This window comes from Solanum lycopersicum, chromosome 2 (genome assembly GCF_036512215.1).
Source record: "Solanum lycopersicum chromosome 2, SLM_r2.1".
In the NCBI taxonomy this organism is placed as follows: Eukaryota; Viridiplantae; Streptophyta; class Magnoliopsida; order Solanales; family Solanaceae; genus Solanum; species Solanum lycopersicum.
The window spans coordinates 46,889,100-46,903,347 of NC_090801.1; the positions used below are offsets into that span (position 1 = coordinate 46,889,100).

Sequence of the window (14,248 nt, forward strand, 5' to 3'; positions counted from 1 at the left end):
TGTTGCAAGATATGAAACTATGTTGTAGTGGGGAAACTAATTTTGGTACTCATAACTTAGAAAGAAGCTCTTTGGGTTACGTGGGTTGAATTTGAAAATGCTAACATTTGCTTCTCAAAACCAATGTACACCATTTAAAGGTAAATGATTTACGTTTTTTATCCCACATATATAATCTAATTGTTCTCTTCTTCTAAATGTATACATTTTTCCAATGTAGCACATAACATCATATATAATTAGAGGACGTTAAATCCTACAAATATTACTAAATTATCCATATAATTTAAAAATGAAAAAATTATGATTATGCCTACTTAAAATTAAATAAAGTTTTCCGAATATCCTATATTGGAAGTAGTAGAGTAGTATATTAAAAGAAAACTAGATGCTACATTAATGGAAAAAATGTAACTCGTGTACCTTTAAACTTAAGAAAAAATTAAAATCGGAAGATGATTTGAAAAAGCGTAGCTCGTGTATTATTAAAATTGGATTCAAAACAAATTTTATTGATTGTAATTCTTAAAGAAAAAAAACATAATAAAAAATTCAGATATATACTTAATATAACCACGAAATAAAAACAGATATCTTCACCTATATAATGCACCAATTTCTTGACAAAGATTCTCAAACTTATTATGTCAAGCCATATCCATTCACCAAAAACTTTTGTAATAGCACAAATTCAGTTCATGTACATATAGAAGACTCAACAGAAGGTGATAATATCTAAAGCAAAACACTTTGTCGCTTTAAAAAAGCTATGGACAAATGGGGTCATTTATTTTATTTCCTTTAGAGAAGGATTTTATATATTTGTTTTTATATTGTTTAGTATTAGTTAAGATAAATGATCACTCATAAACTAGGTGATAATTTCTCTTAGCTAATACTAAATAATATAAAAAGAAATAAATAAGTCCTTTCATAAAGACAATCAAATCAATGACCCACTTTGACTATAGAAGACTTCACATAATTGAGGAACTATTTTATTCTGTCAAAGTTGTTGGAGGAATCATAGACACATAATTGAGGAACTATTTTATTCTGTCAAAGTTGTTGGAAGAAAATGATAAGGTTCGCCAAAATACTTCTAGTTTGGTCGTGGTTTTGCCGAGGATTTACTTTGATTAGGTATGTGAGACTCTCCTAAAGTTGGAATCATTCTCCCATGTGCCAAACATATTTATTTCTGTTTTGATTGATCCTAAAGGTGTTTGAATATTGATGATTGTAATACCTATTCTTTAATTCATATATTGTTCTTGAATTTGCCTGAGTCAGGAAGTTTCTGAGTTCATTACGTCATTTTTTAGAGTCGTCTCGAGTTAGATTCCTAGGTAAATTTTCTGGGTATTTGTATCTAAAATGATTTAAGAAAAAGAACTGAGATTTGGTGGATTGGGGAAGAAAAACAAACAAGTAATTTCGACATGCAAAATTTGAGCATTGGAGCACATCACACGACCTATTTGCTGAGCTGACACGAGGTGTTCTGCCTCAAATCGCACGACTAATCCCAGAATTGAAAAATCCTGTTCTACTTTGCTGAGCTGACAGGAGGTGTTTTGCCCCAAAAAAATGTTTTTAGAATCAAAATTTAATTTTACCTCTGCATCGCGGCCCCACCTTCAAATCTTTATTTTCGTATATTCTCATGTTTAGCTACTAGAATCATTCCCAAACAACATGAAATTGTCTCAAACACAAATCAAAATCCTGGAATCTATAATTCAATTGAAGGATCAGTTAAAAGTCAAGTAAAAAGCAATAAAGATCAAAGTCAAGTGAAGTCAAGAGTCAAGTAGAGAAGTCCATTTCAAGTTTTCATAAATCTTTCACACACATTTTAAATTTGCTTAAGACTTATGTTTTAAAGTTGAGTAATGAGTTAAGATTATTTCTCAAAAGTTAATAAGCCAACTAAGTATTCCCTAAGAAATTTGTAAATGTTTTCACATTTAAACAACGAAAACTGAGATTTCCAAAAGAGCCATTGAGCTAGTTTTTCAGTAAAAATGAGACTATGATTTCCAAGAGAGTTTTTAAACTAAGTTGAGCAATTATCTAAAACCATAGAAGAAGTTGTTTCAAACACATATGAGCTAAGTATATTTTGGAAGTAGTATTGAGAACTGATATGGGTACACGAGTTCATATAACTCAAGCCCCATAAACCATGTAATCATCATGGGCAGAGAAAGGATCATACATTTTAGATGATTTCTTGGTACTTTTTAGCATAGACTAGTAGATCTAGTTAGTGAGTTCGGGATCTATACTCAAGCCGAAGTTTAGAATGGTCCTTGTCAATATGAGGTAAAGCATTGTACCATCACTTAGGCTCATAGTGATGGTTGTTGGTTAGATAATCGCCCAGAGAAATTTTTTATTTTGATTTCCAACATTTTATTGTATTTTTACATACATTTAGAGTTACAATAATTCTTTTATAAATACATAGATGACATCTATGTACCAAAACATGTTTTTATATAGTGTATTCAATAAATTGCTTTATAGTGTATTCAATAAATTGCTTTATAATGAAATGAACTTAGTTAAATATTCATGAGTTGAGAAGAGTCAGGTATATGTTTCTTTCAGAACCTCTGTCAAACCTATGTTGTTTATCGTTCCAACTCGCATACTCGTATATTTAATGTACTGACACCAGTTGGCCTGCATCGTATTATAATGTCAACACAGGTAACGAGGATTGACACTAGCACATAGTTGATCCAGTTGAACACTCCCGAGTCAGTTGGGGAGCCTCCTTACATTCCGGAAGACTCTTTTATTATTTTTAGTGTATTTAATTAGGATGTTGTGGGGTTTGTCCCAACATCCATCTTAGTTGTTTTTAGAGGCTTGATAGACAAATAGTAGTTCAATTATCTTTACATTTTTATTTTAAATATTGTTTAAGGACTTCAATTGTGTTTTTGGCTAAGTAATTATATATCTTGGAGTTATCTCTCTTATGTTTAAGACTTCCGTTGAGTAAGTAAGACAAAACAAGGTCCTTTCGAGGCCAACAATGGTCATCGAGTGCCGGCCACACCCAGTGTATAGGCTCGGGCGTGACAGTGATATTTGTTTTTATTTCGTGGTTAAGTATATAAATGAATCTCCTATTATGTACTTTTCTTAGAGATTTACAAACCTTAAATATATTTTGACTCTAATTTTAAAGGTTCATGAGTTAAGTTTTTTTCCACTCAAGTTTCATTTTATAATTTTTTTTTACGTAATTGAAAGGTAAATGAGTTATATTTTTTCCACTAAAGTATCTTTTAATTTTCCTTTAATAGATTACTACGCTTTAATGATAAGACATTTTTATTTATATTCTTAAAAACTTTATTTGATTTGGAAAAAGCAAATTCATAGTTTTTCCATTTTTGAATTATATGGACAATTTTAGTAATGTATGTAGGATTTTATATCATCTTTTTCAATAAAAAGTGATGTGTTAGAAGTGAAATAACGTGAATCATGTACATTTAGAGATGGTGAAATTAGATGATATAACTTTGATGGAAAAACATAAATCATTTACCTTTAAACTATAGTGGGCTTGTTCTAAAATCATCTTTGTCATATAATGCATATCCAAGTACAAGTTTAATATATGTTATTTTATTTGTTTCAATTTATATGTTACAAATGAAATTAAGAGTGCTCATTAATTTTTTACATAACTATAAAGTATTTTGAGTTGTTAATTATACTGATTTATAGGACTATTGACATAATTTTAAAGAATATCTATGTTACTCTCTCTGTCTTAATTTGTGTGATATATGCTAAATTTTGAAAGTCACCAAATTTTAATAAGTTTTTAATTATAGTGCTCATTTGTGCATAAATATGTTGGAAAAATATAATAATTGGGGAAAGTAGAATATCAAAATAATAATACATGAATTAGGATAAATATTACTACAATAATATTCTTAAGTGATACATACACATAAACTTGAGACGTGCTAGGCACTTTCCTAAGAAACTTATTCAATAGTATGAATGTTCCCAAGGATTAAACAAGCCTTTCCTAATTAATTTGAGGATTCAAGAATCAACAAAATATAAATAATATTAAAGAAAGCATGTCGAGAGAGGATATGATAGTTGGCTAAATTTACTCTTTTTTCTTAAGTTGTCTTCATATAACACAATGCCAACCAATATATATATAAAGAGAGAGAGAGAAAGAGAGAGTGAGAAGAGGAGGGCGGTGGACATCATCTACTTGGAGGCAAAGGAAAATATTTATTTAGGGAAAAAAGATATATCAACTTGGTGGTGCCCAAGTTGATTAACGCAAAAGTTGATGCACTTAGTAATCCTTGGTATCCAAGTCATTTAAGATGGCATAAGATATGATCTCAATAATGGCTTTAAAGTTATTTTGAAATATCTAACAATTGCCCATATATTTTAAAATATTTTGAAATAGAAGAACTCGACTTGCTTAATTTTGTATTATAAAAATGTAATAGGTTTGGTGTGTTTCGAACTATGAACCAAACTTAGACGATAAAATTTAACTTACAGAATTATTATCGAAATATAAAATTTCTATGAACCAAGTATTCTTATGTAAGTGATTGATTCTACCAATCACATTTTAATCCTCATATTTAATTGTTTAACACGATTTTGCGCCAATAAGCCATGTGTGTGCCTAGTTATTCATGAAAGCTCTAAATATAAGGCCAAAATCTCATGGGAGTGGCTTCACACCACCTCTCATTTGCATTTTATGTCTCAGTAATAGTATTGACATCTTTCATTCCCCGAGCCTACACCCTGGATGTGGATGGAAACGGAAGACCATTGCCGGTGCCAAGTGAACCCTTAACCTGACTTACTTACTCAGTAGAAGACTTAAAGCATTAATACCAGAATGAAAATGCACTTACTCAACTGTGTAAAGGATAACTTAGAATGTTTTAAAAATAAAACATTGAACTTAGCCTAAATGGCAACTCAAGTCTTAGTAAATAATAAATGATAATGACAAAACTCAAAGGTCTAAAATCTCACTGTCTATGAAGCCTATAAAAACAATAGAGATGGACGTTGGGAAAAACCCCACAACATCCTAATGAAATAACTAGAAAACAATAAAATGGATCCTCTATAATGCAAGGAGGCTCACCAACAGACTCTGAACTACTCACTGGATCAACGATGCGCCAAAATGTTGATCCTAATTACCTGTGTCAGCATCATAAGACATTGCAAGCCAACTAACATTAGTAGATTGAATGTACAAGTATGCGAGTTGGAATGCTAAACACAACTTAACTTGAAAAGAATAAGAAGGGAGCACTTAACTTTGTTATTCTCAACTCAGGAACAACTTAATCAATATAAAGAAATTACACAATATATATAGTAAAATTGTGGAAAACAACTTAGTCATTGAAGAATTCAATAACCAAACTCAACTATACTGATTCCATCAAGTAACACAGTTTCTGCGGGAGATTCTCTAATCCACAACCACAACTATCCGCCTAAGTGGTATAACAACATCTTGCCCATGTTGCCAGAACTGTCATATACTTTGCTCATATGTTTTTAAAACAACTTTTTTCTTTGGTTTGAGATAATTACTCAAATCTTAGCTCAAAGGATCTCTTGGAATCAATGTTCCCTTTCTTGCTCAAATGTAAATCATTTATGAACTCTTGGGGAATACTTAGTTCCCTTATAACATTTTTTTTTTTTGAAAATGAACTCAACTCTTTACTCTGTACTTAACTTGAAACTTGAGTCTTAAAAACAAGGTGAATGGTCTGGTAGACCCTAATTTACTTGTATCAGTTTGTGTTCTGAATCCTTCTATTTACACTTTTGTCATTTGAGCCCTTAAACTCAAGAAAACACAATTTAACAAATTCCTCTGAATATTGACCAAGCTTATGTATTCTTAAGATGGGTGAGTTGGCGAAAATTTGTGACTTCACGCATCTTAAGGCGAGTGAACAACTTTTTTAATTTAAAAAAATATTAAAATATAAAAGAAATATTTTTTCTAAAAAATTAATTAATTAAAAAATTATTTTTTCTTCCAACCTTAATGGTTTTCCAATCTTCATCCACATCTGAGCAGTAACCTCAAAAGAGCAACAGCCATGGTGATAATAAAGGTTCATGAGTCGAAGAATAAGTCAAAGACAGACTTTATGGCTTAGATCTGAAGGTTGAGATTGGTTTTCTCCGTGTTGCAAAAGTCACTGATGGTTCTCCTAACAAGCTATCCAAAATCAAGGTGGTAAGGTTGTCAATTGCACAGAATTTGACTGTCATCTTACAGAAGCAAAAGTCAACTCTTAGAGAAGTTTACAAGAACAAGAAGTACTTACCTCTTATGAAAAGTTTGGCCAGATCTGATTATACGGTGGCCAGATCTTGTTGTGCGTTGACTTAGGTTGTCGTTACTTTGGATAAGGACATTTAAATAGTTGTGGTGTGCGACGGAGATGAAGACGGGTGAGGGAGAAAGTTGCACAAGCGACATTCTTGATGAAATCTTCAGATTCTCCATTGATGTTGGAGTTTTTTTGGGTAAAAATTTGCAGAGGCGAGAGTTTTGCGTCAGTCCATGTTTGGAGGTGTAACGAGTAGGTTCATCCGTTTATCCACAATACTCCAATTCTTGGTGTGTACAACAACAAAGATCGTAAAGAGTGTCTTGGGTACTGATGAGGAGTTCAAAGGCTTTAAGTCTAACAAGCAAAAATTCCAAGAAAATGAATATTTATGCACAAATCATGATTAATGTCAAATGCCGATGGTGGTACTGAATCATCTTATAAAGCCAAGATAAGTTTAATTGGAAGAACGGTCTGTAGGAATGGTGAAAAGAATGTGGAGGAGACGAAGAATGGTGCTGCTGGTTTTGGATTATGAAGAAATTGACATGATTTGTCCAATTTGCCTTCGGTTATTGCTGAGAAGATTACAATATCTGCCTTAATGGCCTTTTCAAATTTCATTGACCATGGCGAGGCTCCAAATTGCTACTTGAGGGAGAAAGTATATGTAACTCGATGGTAAAAATGGTGACGACACCAGCGATGACTTTCTTTTTGTCGTGAAATAGTGAAAATAGGGAGAATTAGAAATGTCAATAATAAATTAATATATTATTATTTTATATTTTATTAAATAATATTGGTTAATAATTTGTAAAAAATAGTTTTGAAATAATTATGATGGGCATTAGTATATGTGATGTGGACATGGCATGTCAATTATATAAAGGAGAAGGAGCTACACTCATGGTCGAAAGGGATTAAAAGTCTCATTTCAATTGAGTTTAAGGGTTCAGATGACAAATGTATAAGTAGAAGAGTTCAGAATATAAAAAGGGTCCACCAGACGATTTCGCCTAAAGACAAAATCAAAACATTGTTAAAGACTCTTGAAAACTTTTGAGAAATTTGATTTGACTTGCTTCTTAACTTTTAGACTTGACTCTTCACTTCTTTGACTTTGAGCTTAACTTTTCTTTAATTGGATTATGAATTCAAGGTTTATAATCTCTTATTTATTGATGATTTAATGATGTTTCAGTATATCTTAGAGTGTTGAAATCAACTAGGAAACATAGATATATCACTAAAGAACTAGTTAGCAAAGATGGGGGAAGAACGGGGAGAATTGGCGTCCTTGGCCTCTGACAGGTGGGGGGTGCCAACCCTCAAACTTAGAAGAGAAATTGGGGCACTCTGTCTGGAACGACGCGCCAGAGGACAGAAGTTAGAGGGACTTTCGTGGCGCTCTGGCAGGTGTGGCGCCTTAAGCTTTGACTAGAAAAACCCGGAATTTTCTTTGCGTTTTTCATATATAAGCCTTCTAAATTTCCATTATTCTTTCCCCAAACAATTAAGATCATTATTAATATTAATATATAATAGATTCAAGCCTACAATACACCCGGAAACATGGATAAAACCTCAAAAAACTTCAATCAAACAACCCACAAGAATTCAAACGAATTTAATCAAGAAGTCAAAGTATTTCTTTATAAAACAAATATTATTTCACTGAATTGAGGAATGATTGGTGCGTTGGTGAACAAAATCTTACTTTACCCAAATAAATTCCTAAAAGCGAATTAATATAATTAGGTAAGTACAAGACTAATTTGCCCTTCTCAAATCCATATTAGACTTTTTTTAATCCAACTTCCGAAAGGAATAACACACTCATTTAAACTTTAGAATCGCGCAAACTTGGCGGAATTGGGAAGATCATTCCAAGATATTTCCAACCATATATGGAACTACACCTAACTCATCCTGATCTAGGAGTTATGGTCATTTGAATTTGACAAAAAAAACTCACTTTTAACTTACTTTAAAATATCTAGATTTCCTTACACTTTCAAAAACTTACTATTTCAAGATTTTAAAATTCTTTCTAATTCATTGTAGTTGCATGATGTTACAATATCTCCCCCTTGGGAACATTCGTCTTCGAAGGAGATTACTCTTATTAGGCTTAGCCTAGAAACATCAAGTTTAAACACCCACAAGTAAATGCAACCAAACAGCATGCTCACTTAAAATTATGTAGTATTAAGAAGAACAATAGTACATTGTTATGAATTTTCAATGAATTCAAAAAGATTTGGATATATCTTTTTTATGTCCTCTTCTCTTCCCAAGTATCTTCTTCAATATATTGGTTCCTCCAAAGGACCTTGACGTGTGCGTCCTCTTTTTTTCTCAACTTGCAAACATGCCGATCTAGAATTTGCACTATGAATATCCTCATTAGGCAAGTTATCGTTGATTCCAATATCTTCAGTTGGAAATATCAATGCAGGATCACCCATGCACTTCTTTAACATGAAGACATGATACGTTGGATGAAACGTTGCTTACTCGTGTTGTAGCTCCAACTCATAAGCTACTTAGACAATCTTCTTGGAAATTCTATAAGGACCAACATACCGAGGGATAAGCTTCCCCTTCTTACAAAAACTCATAACACCCTTTAGGGGTAAAACTTTCAAGTAAATGCAATAATATATATCTCAACCTCTAACACCCTTCTACTAACATAAGTGTATTATTTATTACAACTCTGTACCATTTTCAACCATTCTTGAATAACTTTCACCTTTCCACTAGCTTGGTGAGCTAAATTTGGTCCTATCAACCCTGCTCCACCCACTTCAAATCATCCATTAGGAGATCTAAATATTATCCCATAATGAGTTTCATATAGAGCCATTTGGATGCTAGAGTGATTACTGTTGCTGTAAGAAAACTCAATGAGAGGTAGTCATCCCAATTCACTTTGAAATCAATCACACAAGCTCTAAAAATATTTTACTAATGTATAAATAATGCTCTCCGTTTTCCCTTTAGTCTGAGGATGAAAGTCAGTACTTAAATTCACCTTTGAACCCAAGCCTTTCTTAAAAGATTTCAACAACTACGCAGTAAATTATGCACCTTTATATGAAATAATGAAGACCGGAACCCCATGAACTCCTACCATATCTATAAGTTACTTCTTAGCATAATCTTTTGTCAAATGGTTCGTCTTTAGCTGCAAAAAGTGAGTTGATTTTGTCAGTCTATCGAAAACCGCCCAACTAGAATCATGTTGCCTGAAAGACCTTGGTAAGCATGTGATAAACTCCATGTTAAGCTTTCTCCTATTTCTTTTTTGAAAGTTATATATTCTGAGCCAAACCACGGGACTTTGGTTTTCCTACTTAAACTTGTTGGAAATTTGTAAACTTAGCAATAACATATGCAATGCCCTTCTTCATGCTACTCCACCAATACACCCCTCTCAAATCGCGATAAATCTTTGTGGAACCCGAATAAATGTAATATCTATATCTATGAGCTTCCTCCATGATCTTATCTTCAAGTCAGTCCACCATTGATATACACAATCAACCTTGACACCTCAATACATGAACTCACCTTTGCTCAAAAGCTATTACTTTTTGCATATGATTCTTAGCCTTCAATTCAACAAAATTAGAATCCTGGTCTTGTTTTTCTTGAACTTCTGACACTTATGAGAACTCAAATCCATTCGTCACCAATATTTCTCTTTCTATATAATCAATAAGTCAGACTCCCAAGAGTGCAAGTCTGTGCATATCTTTTGCTAACTCTCCTTTCCTTCTTTAACATGGGAAGTGCTTCCTTAATCAACATATTTAAGGCATCACCAACCACATTAGCCTTAATTGTGTGGTAAAGAATACTCGAGTCATAATCATTGAGTAATTCTAACCACCGCCACCTTTTGAGATTCAAGCTCTCTCTCGAGAAAGATTGGTTTTTTCCTAACGACATAATTTTTGGAAGTCAAGTCAGTGGACTTGCCAAATTGAGATTGGGAAAGTTATGCCATGAGAATGACATGCATCATTATAATTATCTTATGGCACACAACAGATAACACCTTCATAGAGCACATAACATGTAACACATAACTTCTTTCATATTATTCATTCATATGCCATGAGACCTTGTTATCATGGACTTGACCTTAAGACTTTCCAAAATGAGGGCTCAACATATGGGACCTCAACTAGGGAGCCTTCTTTAGCACACAAAGAGTCGCTTCATTCATTCATGCGTACCTCATTTAAGTTCATTCATGGGCCAGTGTGAACACCTGCTATATCTAGGATGTAGTTTAAGACTTTCATCGGGTTTGATGTGCAATGATTAGGAATAACCTAATGTCATTACCTGAATCTAGCTCACCTCTTGATAATCCTATCCTAACACCTTCGGTATCATTGATTTCTTTATACGATTCATTTGAGGTTGGCCTCATTCATTCATTGGGAACTTTAACTTTAACCGACATAGATCATGTGAGCATCATGAAAGCCAGTGTCTCCCCCACACTGAAAAGAGGTGGAATCACTCGCTAAAGTGACTCAATAACATGCTAGCGTATATGAGAATTTAACCCCGCCAGAACCCTATATTGGCAATATAGGTTCAAAGACTAGGAGATGTATGGAGACCCATACCCGGCAAGCCGGACAGTCTCATCTCATGAGAGTTACGTGAACCTCCGCCCTTCACGAAAGAAGGCATCACCACTCATAGCTAGCCTATCGATGCTCAGTATAAAGTTCCATTGCATTCAACTCATACATCATGGAAGCTAGCTTCTAGTATGAGTTCAAAACACTTAATATTAATGATGAGATGAGAAATCATCTAATGAGCTATGTTGTCCTAGGATGTAGTTTAAGACTTTCATCGGGTTTGATGTGCAATGATTAGGAATAACTTAATGTAATTACCTGAATCTAGCTCACCTCTTGATAATCCTATCCTAACACCTTCGGTATCATTGATTTCTTTATACGATTCATTTGAGGTTGGCCTCATTCATTCATTGGGAACTTTAACTTTAACCGACATAGATCATGTGAGCATCATGAAAGCCAGTGTCTCCCCCACACCGAAAAGAGGTGGAATCACTGTCTAAAGTGACTCAATAACATGCTAGCATATATGAGAATTTAACCCCACCAGAACCTTATATTGGCAATATAGGTTCAAAGACTAGGAGATGTATGGAGACCCATACCCGGCAAGCCAGACTGTCTCATCTCATGAGAGTTACGTGAACCTCCGCCCTTCACGAAAGAAGGCATCACCGCTCATAGCTAGCCTATCGATGCTCAGTATAAAGTTCCATTACATTCAACTCATACTTCATGGAAGCTAGCTTCTAGTATGAGGACAACATAGCTCATTAGATGATTTCTCATCTCATCATTAGTATTAAGTGTTTTGAACTCAATATTTTCATTAGAGTGTTCATAGAGACTGGTCTCTTCATTATATTAGACTCTCATTGGTGAGTACGTATTGGTAACATTTACTTAGGCTCATTTGAGATTTCTCTCATCATATACCTTATCCTCACATCATGATTGCCACCACATTCTTCATTATTAGTACCTTTGTTTTTCATAGTTATTGACCTCTTCTTACGTGAATGTTCATTTCTTCATTTCATAGTTCATCTCATCACATGCCAATGCACTTGGCCATTTAGTGTATCTTGCATTCGTACTTAACCCTCATAAGATTCATCATATCATTACATATATCCTAGCTTCACTTATTTTTAAATGTATGTTAGACTTATTTGTCTATGCATACAAGCCATGGGGCTTTATTCATAGTTCGCTAAGTGATTCTTACTTTCCAAAAATTATGTATTACAAGACTTATGTATCTTGTATATATGCCAAGATCTGATTTTTGATCTAAATAGCTGGCATTATTCTTGAATATTTTACTCACGTACGACTTATGTATCAATACGGAGGTTTGGGCACGGGAACCCAAATCTTGAATCACTTGGATATCATTTATATTTTTCATTGATTTTATTTCAAATATTTATAACATTAGAACTTTAATATCATCATTTTCATGAAATAATTAATTTTCTATTTTAATTAAAATTCTAAATTAAATCTCAACATTCACATGAAGGGATTAATTTTCTATTTTAGTTAGAATTCTAAATTAAATCTCAACATTTTTGTGAAGGGATTAATTTTTTTTAATTAGAATTCTAAATTAAATCTCAACATTTACATGAAAGAAATAAATTTTTCTATTTTAATTATAATTCTAAATTAAATCTCAAAATTTATATGAAGAATTAATTTTCTATTTTCAATTAGAACTCCAAACTAAATCTCAATATTTACATGAAAGAATTAATTTTATATTTTAATTAGAATTCTAAATTAAATCTCCATATTTACATGAAAGAATTAACTTTCTATTTTAATTAGAATTTTAAATTAAATCTCAACATGAAAGAATTGATTTTCTATTTTAATTAAAATTCTAATTTAAATCTCAATATTTACATGAAGGGATAAATTTTCTATTTTAATTTAACTATTAATTAACCGAAGGGTTGGGGGTTCGAGCCCCCACAACCCCTTTGATTTTTAGAATTAAAATTGCTACAATAGGGAGGTTGTGGGTTCAATCCCCAATCTCCACATTTATTTTTACTTCTCTATTTTCATGGTTTTTAACATGGTGAGGTCACGGGTTCAATACTCCATGACCTCACTTGTTTTGATTCATTTTTTTCGACATTTTGAACCCTCTTTGCTGACCGAAATTCATCACTAGAAGCTGGAAATTTCCTTTTAATTTTTCAGCATCCTTTTATCAAGTTACACCTTAGTTCTTAGGGGAATTTCGTAGTACATTTAGAACGTTTTAGGTGCGTTTTCTTGGATTAGTTTAGACAAGAGATTATCCCTCAAATCAGCCACGTTTCAACTCATATGAACATCACATTTACATCAACATGTGTACATGAAATATAAAGAACTATTATGCCATTTTGAATCCTAAACCCTGAACAATAGCCATGGCGACACACACATACACACGTGACATTTTCGGGAATATCAACATGAGTCACATAATTCTAAACATACATATAAACACATAAACATAACGAAAACATTTTTCATCCCTAGCTTTCTACCAGCAAACATAACCAACCTATGATTCAATAGGAGCTAGTGACAGGGACATGCAACGGGAAATAATCCTAGTATTCGGAATGAATATTCTGAACCTTACGGGGTCTCTAGGGAAAGGGACCAAGAGAGAATAGAACCCATACCTTAATCAATGTTCAAACGCTGATGTTGCTGCCCAGAAACTCCTCCAAACCACTTCCAATTTACTTCCACGTACACCTCATTCGACGAACCTCTCTTAGCCTTGACGTTTTGATTACTTTGTCTTTTACTTAAAAAATCTTGTGAGTTCTTCAAGTGTGAATAACTCTTGATGTATTTTCAGTTCTTTAAATTATTTTTTGCAGAAACCAACGAGAGAAAGAGAGAGATAGATATGGAGAACGTGAGAGGGAGATAGAGTGTTATTAGCATTAGGAGACTAAATTCAAGACTTAGTTAAATAGGATTTAATTTAGATTAATACAAATCTGATTTATTTTAATTAATACGTGAAAGGACCATTATGCCCTTGAAATTTTAGATTTTTAATTAATAATTAAATCACCTTAAGTACCTATTTATTCGATTTAATTTTTTTTGGATCGTTACATTATCCCCCCCCCCCCCTTAGGAACATCCGTCCCCGAATGACACAACCATTACACATCGTAATGCCAATCCGATCATAACTTAATCGCTATGTAC

General features: G+C 33.0%; 1 long non-coding RNA gene across 1 annotated transcript; it reads right to left on the minus strand.

Moving 5' to 3' along the window:
- Nucleotides 1-4,924: 4,924 nt before the first annotated feature.
- On the minus strand, nucleotides 4,925-6,952 carry LOC112940910 (uncharacterized). Its single transcript, XR_003245190.2, has 2 exons — nucleotides 6,390-6,952; nucleotides 4,925-5,235 (listed from the first exon to the last, which is right to left on the minus strand). It is a non-coding gene; the product is annotated as an uncharacterized lncRNA (long non-coding RNA).
- Between the last annotated feature and the right edge of the window lie 7,296 nt (nucleotides 6,953-14,248).